Here is an 8,465-nt window from a genome sequence, read left to right as displayed (position 1 = left end):
CTTTGCACCTGTCTGAGCTCGGTACCCAGACAAGTAGTGTTCTGCCTGTTTTGCAAATGGAGAAGCTTTGGCAGAAAGTTGACATGACTTGCAGAGTTAGGAGTAGATTTAGGGCTTTCTCATTGAACTCTGGGCATTCACCCCTCATAGCGAGGCAGAAAGCCCTGAGGACTTCGTGCCTTGCTCCGTTGTGTTCAGAACGCCTTGAGCCCTGTTCTTCTGGCCTGAGCCAATGCCCGTTGGAGCTGACGGGAGTCTTTGCTGGGGTGGGTGGATCAAACAGGTTCTGGGTTCCAAAGACCAGTTTGAACTCCCACCTTCAAATATATCCCTGAGCTCTCTCCCATTCACAGAGGTCTCTCAAAATGTCACTGGAGCAAGATGGTGACCTGACTCTCCATCCCGCCCGGTCTTGCCCTGCTGTGAGTGAAATTAATCATTTGAGCTTTAATGTTTCTGGATTCAGAATATTTATACAGATCCTTCTTTTGTTAAGGAAAATGAAATCTGAGCACACCCTCGGTGAGTCTAGTGCTAAAGAGAAACTCAAGAGGTTGCAGGGCAATCGTGAGTATCTTTTCCGACTTCCTAGCTGACTGTGTGCAGGGTTTGTAGGAGCTGGGGGCTGGGCTTGTCCCATGTCGGTGCTTTCAGAAAGTTTTACCCAGGGCCAGTAGCGCAGTGACTTGAAAACAGGATGTAGCTTCTCCAAGTCACTCAGGTGACTTTGAAAATGTTACCCTGTGTGGTAGCACCTCCCAGGCAATGTCCCTTTTGGTTCTGTTTCATTTTTTCCCTCCTAAGCAAAATATTTTTTCACTCTTTTCCATCTGGAAGGCTTCCAATGGGCCTTTATTTTCCTCTCCAAACCAGTTACCGCTTTCAAATGTTGGCTGGCGTTGTGCAACCACACACACCGTTGTTTTCATGTGTACATACAGGGCAAATTGTGCAATTACTTTCAAACATTTCTAGGTATACATTTATTTTCAGATGCTTATAGATACAAATAACGCTGATCCACACATGGTTGTGGAGGTGAGAGGGTGAATGTGCAGGGCCAGGAATCTGGGAGGGGGCCAGGGTCGACACACTTAAATCACCAATTTTAGTTGGCAGGCAGAAAACCTTGATTTAAATCATCAACTTTAACTGTTTTGCATTTGAACTTCTTTATTTTTCTAAAGAAAAATTCATTCTTCTTGGTTGGTAACCATTAAAACTTGTTACTTTGCACCTAAGTATAACCTTTCCACTCCGTTTTTCTTTTTGGTAACCCAGAGGTTAGGTCCTATCCATACACGTTTATTTAAGCAACTATATTGTTTAATTTACATTTTTTTCAGATTCTTAATTTTTGTATTTTTTATTATGTTATAAAATGGTAACTGCGTTTCATATTTACTAGTTGATGATTAAGTTTTTACTTATGATCTCTTTCAAACTCTATTTGGATGAAAATTCAAATTCAATTTTGCTCAAAAACAGCATTTTAAAGTGTTTTATTAAACAAAATTATCATGAATGTGCTGGATACACTAGAAGAAAGTTTATCAAAACATACTTTGCATTTATGCATTTGTATTTAAAACTAACTGGTATATTAAATAAAGGAAATATCATCTGTAACTAGTGAATTGAACTGATTGTTTCTGGTCACCATGCCCTTCAAAATTTTAGAACTAGTAGATCTCATCTCTAAAACCTAGTTTTTATTCATCGTCTGGAAGAGGAGAAAAAACCTTCCTGCTTTTTCAACTCCCAAATGGTTTCTTTACTATGAAAAAGCTAGTCAGTGAAGTGAATTAGGTGAATAAACTGAAATGAAGAAAATATTCTCCCTATACCTGCAGAAGAGGCTATTGCTGTTAAAAGCTGGTTTAGCCCTTCAGCAAACTCAGGTTCCAGGTGCTTAGCCAGTGGCTTCCACCAGCTTAGTGGGTTGACTTTCTTTAAAACTTGTCAGCAAACATGTTATATTTTTATTTAATTTAAATTATTTTAATAATGATCATAATTGTAGGCCTTAATATAGGTTATCAATTAAAATAACCTGTATTTAATTTAAATTAAAAAATCTGATTTAGCTGATGAATTTTTTAAAGAAAATCCCTGATTTTTATCCACTCCTAGAGGAGGCTGTGACTGGGGAAGGACATGCATGGGGGCAGGTGGCTGGGGGGCATGGAGCTGTGCTGTCCTGCATTGGAAGGGTGGGGGTAGTTAGGGGAGGCTGGAGGAGAAGGGGAGTGGGCAGGTGTACCTGGAGAATGACACGGGTGAGGAGCAGGGTACTGGGGGAGAGCTACAAGGGCATTGAGGGAGGCTGGGAAAGACTGTTCATCTCCCTTTCCCCTCTACCATCTGCTACCCCATATCCGCCCAGGCATAAGAACACACACACGCACACATTTCCTGTGGACTTGCAAAAGTCTGCTGGACAAGAGCCCCGCGTTCGGTGAGCTCCATATGTCTCAGCAAGGCTCCCCTTCTCTGGGTCTTATCTGCCCGCCCGATTATAACTTTGCTGCTCATTCAAAACACTAGTAAACTGCAACAAAAAGACATGTTTGAAAAGGGATGACAGAGGGAGGTGTTCCCCTGGAGTCTAGCTCCCCCAGAACAAGATTACATTTTCTTTAGGAAGCCCAAATGTAAGGATGTCTGGAAATGAATAATTATGGATCTACTGCCAGAGTTCTCCCTCATCCTTATTCCCTTGACCTGCTTTTACCACCCACTCAGACTTAGTGCTTTCGCCTCGCGTTTTCGGAAATACACACAAGCCAATACAACAAATTTGTAGCAGATTACAAATTCCATGTTGCATTCAAGTGATCCAAAGTATGGAGATAAGGCTGAGTGGGGAGTGGTGGGGTGGGATGGGCACTTCTGGGTGCTAATTTTTTATTCTCTTATAGCTCAATGCCTGGACCTGGTCTCTAGGTTTGTGAAAGAAGACAAGGGCAAAACCATTTTATTTGAGGAGCAGCAAGACTTTCAGCTGCACATTTGTGGCCTGGACAGGACGTTCTATGCAGAGCAGTCAGACATGCTGGAAGACTGGGAAATGCTTTACCTGCCGAAGCCTGTGAAGATGGAGGTTCTTGGCATCATGGCCGACGTGCCATGTCTGGCCACTGGGCAGCAGCTGGTTATCCTTGTTGCAGACAACGGCAGCATTTATGCATACAAAGAGGAGTTGTTGCACAGAGTTGGCAAGACCTTACAGGAGTTTTTTAATAGAAGGGCTACAGCTCTTCGGACAGGACGTCTATCCATGTGCAAAGGACCTGGAGCCTGAGGTAAGTCATCAGCACAGCTGTCTCTGGGAGATGCTGGCAGCTCCAGGTGCCTTTGAGGGAGAGATGCAGTTGGAGCACAGGAGTGGGAGCCAGAAATGTCTCACGCTGGCTTTTTCTCTGGCCTTGCACGAGTCCCCCAGCCTTTCTGCTTCAGGTGCTTACCTGTTGACTGGGGACAGCAGGCCCGACTCACCTGCTTCCCCAGGGGTTGTGACCGTTACTTAGTTAATGTTTGTAATCGAAAAGGGCTAAGAACGCTTCTACAGGGGATTCTGGAGGATGGGGAGGGGATGCCCCCCAGCGCAGGAATCCCTAAGAGGAGAGATATTGAAATCCGCTCCTTTCAGCTCTCTAACAGCCATTCTTGTTCTTCTTGCAGAGTGAAGAGGAGTGGGTGAAGGACCCAGAGATCCAGCAGATCAGGCAGAGCGCCAGAGACTTCATCGAGAGTAAAGAGGAGGCGATTGGGAAGCACCTGGATTTCCTTAGAAGTCTGTGATATTTCTAGTCTTGTAGATCATTCCTGGGGAGAGGTGTGGAGCCCACCTGAGATATGGCCCAGCAGCGGAGATTGCAGAGAACCTGGAGATTCCCTGAGGGAACCATGTTTTCAGGGAGAATATCTTGGGTCTCCTGATCATGGCAAACTTATGTCCTATTACAGCAAACAATGTTCCTGGTTTTCCTGGGCCTGCCATTGTTTGGCTAGCTGTGGTTTGCAGGACTTTGCTTTTCCATCATCAGCCCTGAGCCTCCGTTTCTTGTCTGTCTCCCTCCAGTCCCCTTGTTTCAGAGTCTTGAGCCATCATTGCCTTAGAAAACTTCCTTTTCTGAGCATCATTTCCATTCGAGATTTACGAGCATGCTACAGTGGAAAGTGGCCAAGCTCAGTGTGTGTGTGATGTTTGTGTACTGCAAACGAAGAAATATGTGGAGTATTATATACTCATGGAATCTAGAGCCATACACATTATTGTGATGGGGATAGGAATACCACCCTGTACCAACAGACACCCTAACATGATCTGGACTTTTATTGACACCCTGAGGGACCTCTGTATTGCTATAAACCTTTTGTTCTGATTATTATGGTGAACCCCTTTGCCTGATTGCCTGCCAGATCTACCCCTGGGCCTAAGCTGGGAGAGATCATCTCCCTACTCACTTTCTCTTTGAGGGGATGGGGAAGAAGGGGTCTGTAAATGCCACAGTTAGTACAGGTCACTTGAGCTGAAAGCTCTCGACTTTCATTCTGAGATGCTGCTCCCTCTTGGCAAGTGGTAAATATTCTGAACCAGCAGAGGATGAAGGTTCCAAAGATGGTCCTAGAAGGTAGAGATAAAAATCCCCACTGCTCCAGGTGTTCCCTGTGTTCTCTGTGATGCCCATGTTGCAAACATGTAAACTAACATCATTCTCTGTATTTGTTTCCAGTAGCACCCTTAAAGTGTGAGGTGCCTTCGAGCCATACGAGAAGGGACTTTTCCGTCCCGAGCCTGCAGTTTAAGGACTAACAGGCAGGTTAGTGAAGGGGGGAGGGCAACAAAAATAATTCTCTGTACGATAAACAAGATCTGCTATAGGTAGCACAGCGGAAGTGGGCTCTTAAGAGAAACTTATAAATGGAGGTGGGAGGGACCTCGGCACTTGCTTCTGGCACAGGCGCTAAGGGTGCGACATGCCCCAGTTCTGGTGAGAAGCGCAGTGCAGGCAAATGGAACAAAAGTAGCTTGTTTAGCTAGGGAAACTCTTCTGCTGAGACCTGCTCTGTCGCTGTAACTCTCAATTTTGCTTTGAGAAGTGGAGTCGATGGCTGGGAACCAGAGTCCTGAGAAGAATCAGTCACTGAAGAACCTGCAGGAAGATGCCTGGGGATGGACTTGAGCAAATGGTATGGTGTGTCTGTTTCACTTATCCCTGCATGGGGTGGCTGAGTAGCTGTATTTCCCTAACCCTAATACCTGGCAGGACTTGCCACACAAACCGCTAGAAGCATATTCTTGAGTCACAGAGAGAACTCTGAAATCTCTTCGGCCATTTGGCTTCTGTTCTCATCACTCGGTCAGTGGTGGCCAGACTTTTTGGTAGGCCTTTATTACCCCTGGCCAGCAGTGCAGGGCTGCCTCTTCCAGCAGCTGAGAGAGGACTTTGTAGGGTTTTTTTCCCACTGAGCATCTTTTCCTGCCTCCGGGCTGTTGGGTTCCATCCCTATCTGGGGGGGGAGAAATGGACAGGGTTTCATGATGGTTTGCCTGGCTTAATACTTGGAGCGGCTTATTTATATCACATGCTTTTTTCACTGGATTTCCACATTTACTGAAGCTTGTTTTCCCAGCTGACATGGGGACATGAAGTCAATGAAAGTAACAGGGGTTGGATAAGCAGGTGACTGTCCTGTGTGTTTAGTACGAAGTCCTTGTTTCAGAGGTGGAAGTCCCTCAGGTAATAGAGGTTCCCCTGGTTTCCATCAGTACGTGTGTTGGGCCCCTGGTTCCGCTCACTAGTAATATTCACTGCAGCTCTCCCCCGACTTGCGTGCACGCTCTGTAGGTACAGGGCTGCCACTCAGGCGCTGGCAAACCCACGTCCCTCCCCAGCTACCAGGTGGCACGTTCGCTGTATGTGGGATCTCTGGCCATTAGGCTTCCTGCGGCAGGTGGGCCCAGCTCTGAAATGGGGGGATGATGCAGCAGGTGCCGTGAGTAAAGACGCTGCGAGAGCTTGATTAACTAATGCCACAGGTTGTCCCTGTTCATCGGCACCAAGGTCTCCTGGAATAAGAACGCTCTGGTAGCTTCAGGATAATTTCCCAGGTTGTCTTGCTCTCCTCGAGGTATCACTTACCCTGCCAAAGGCAGGAAGCCTCTGAGGGCTGTACTCCACATCAACCTGAGGGGTGTGAGGCTGGCTGGACTGATGAAATACATCTTCAGTGCTGGTGATTACATCGACTTCTCACACGTTCTGTGAGCTAGCACAGCTTCCCCTACCGCAGCTCCCGCAAAAGGTCTGCCCAGCACCGGCTAATGCCGGAACGACGTGGTGCCGCAGTGAGGGCTGCAGTTCTGCCTTCCCTCTGGCTACAGGCCAGTAACTGCAACAGCTGCTTCAGGCCATTCCACTGACGCTGAGATTGGAGAGGGTTTTTGATTCTTTTGTGTTGTGTTCATTTAATACCTACTTTACTGCTGAGGGTGAGAGGCCAACTGCTGTGTTTTAGGCCTTTGCAGGTACTGGAATTTCCTGGAAGCCAGCCCGGGGTGAAAGCACAAGAAGTCTTTGGGAAGGATGCTGATACAAGGCTGTGCCCTGTGCTAGGGTGGCCCAGGCTGGTGTCACATTAGGGAAGGGAGTAAACATTGTTCTGTGATTGAAGCAGAATCTGTTCCCGCTTCTGCCACTGCTGTTCTGTGTGGCCTTGGGAAAGTCACTTCTCAGTGCCTCAGTTTTCCCTTCTGCAAAATGGGGCTCATAATGCAGACCTCTGCAGTGCGTGAAGTGGAGGGTTGCAAAGTGCTTTCAGATCCTCAGCTGGAAGGTGGCAGAGGAGCACATGGTATTACGACAGTACCAGGAGGCGTGAGCCGGAGAGACATCGTGCATCGACTATGAGAAAGGGATGAGAGACCTTTTCCGTTGGACGGTATGAACTGGCACCATAAACTTCCTGAACGTTAGATCTCACCAAATGAGGGTCAATCATCCTCATCATTGTATCCACTTGTTATACTCCACACCTGAATATAGCCATTATATGAACAACTTACCCCCATATCTCAATGTCTGTGCTTCAACCTGCTAACCCTTTACCCCCAAGAGGGGATATTGCAGATTATGTATGTCTTACGCCAGCCGATCTTAAACCGAACTTTGTACCTCTTGATACTATATACGTTATTCCCTGATAACCGGAAACTTCTACGCTTAAACTCTCTGTACTGTTCACTTTTTTTAGAACATCTTAATTACCTGACCGGACATGTGTTGTGGCAAGATCTCTTGCCCAGCTCTGCTCTGGATTCAACATAGCCCTATTCCCCCAGAGACCGCGCTAGAACTTGACATGGCTTGGACAGTGACGGCTGTATGCCTAGGGATACAGCTTCTCAATCTATGTGTACTGTCACCAAACGCCTGGGTGGCACAGTCATTAGGAGCAGTACTGAGTTTTCAGGGGCACCCTGGCACTGGGCCCAAGCTTGGGAAGGGGCCCATAATCCCGGGTCGGGTGTGTGGTGAGGGCAGCAGCTGTCTGTCCCTGAGCTAAAGGTAGTGTGCGGGGAGGGGGGGCAGTGCTGGGTGTCTGGCCTCGCCTCTCCCAGCGGCTCATACACAGGCCTCAATCAGGGGTTTCTGGGTGCTGCACAAACAGCTGTGCGCCCAGGGCAGTGGCGCCCAGTGGACGAGTACCCAGAACAGAGAGTGCTCGTTGAATCAGGGACCCCCCTTGGCCCAAGCCCCGCAGAGCAGCCGGAGCTCCATTCCCCCACCAGCACCCTTGGGGGAGGATTTGAGCCTCGATCCCCCTTGAGAAACCCTGGCCCAGCTGTGCTCTAGGCCTGGTGGGGAGCTGCACGTGGCCAAGCTGTAGCCAGGTGATGCCTGGCCTGGTTCAGTTCAGAGCAGTCTGGCTGGAGATTTGGGGGTGGGGGGGTCTGGTTCAGGAATAGAGATTTGGGAGGAGCCCTGTTCTGGTAGGCAGTGGGGAGGTTTGGGTTGAAAGCAGTTCATAGAGGTCTGATCTGGTTCAGGCTAGAAGGGGACCTGGTCCAGCTTGGGGGTTTTGGTCTGAGGAGGGATATGGATCTGGTCTAGTTTGGTCTAGGGGGGTCATTCTGGGCAAGGATGTGGGTCTGATCTGATTTGGAGGGTTGGCCCAGCCTTACAGGGGCACAGCTGGCCCTGATCCTAGTTTCTGTGTCACTCGGCTTGGAGGGAAGGACAAGTGAATAATGCCTCTGTAGATAAAATGTATTCAAGTTTTTCATTTGTTTTATTTTTTAATTGTTTTAAATCTGCCCCAATTTTCATACAAAAATGTAATTCAAACCCTGGCAATTCCTATGAGAAACATGCAGGGTGAGCTAGTGGGAAGGTTCCCTTTTAGGGGCAGCAGGACATGGCTGGTGTTTTGGCTGCTTTGGCTTTTGTTAGCTGGTT

The 8,465-nt window shown here is 47.7% G+C and overlaps 1 pseudogene across 1 annotated transcript; it reads left to right on the top strand.

The window, feature by feature from the left end:
• Positions 1-496: 496 nt before the first annotated feature.
• Positions 497-7,219, top strand: LOC140898008 (uncharacterized; annotated as a pseudogene). The gene is made up of 4 exons (XR_013634597.1): positions 497-567; positions 2,922-3,305; positions 3,685-4,826; positions 5,107-7,219. The product of XR_013634597.1 is annotated as an uncharacterized LOC140898008 (transcript).
• Positions 7,220-8,465: the final 1,246 nt, after the last annotated feature.

This window comes from Lepidochelys kempii, chromosome 14, assembly GCF_965140285.1.
Source record: "Lepidochelys kempii isolate rLepKem1 chromosome 14, rLepKem1.hap1, whole genome shotgun sequence".
NCBI classification, from domain to species: Eukaryota; Metazoa; Chordata; order Testudines; family Cheloniidae; genus Lepidochelys; species Lepidochelys kempii.
This window is presented reverse-complemented; position numbering and strand designations above follow the sequence as displayed.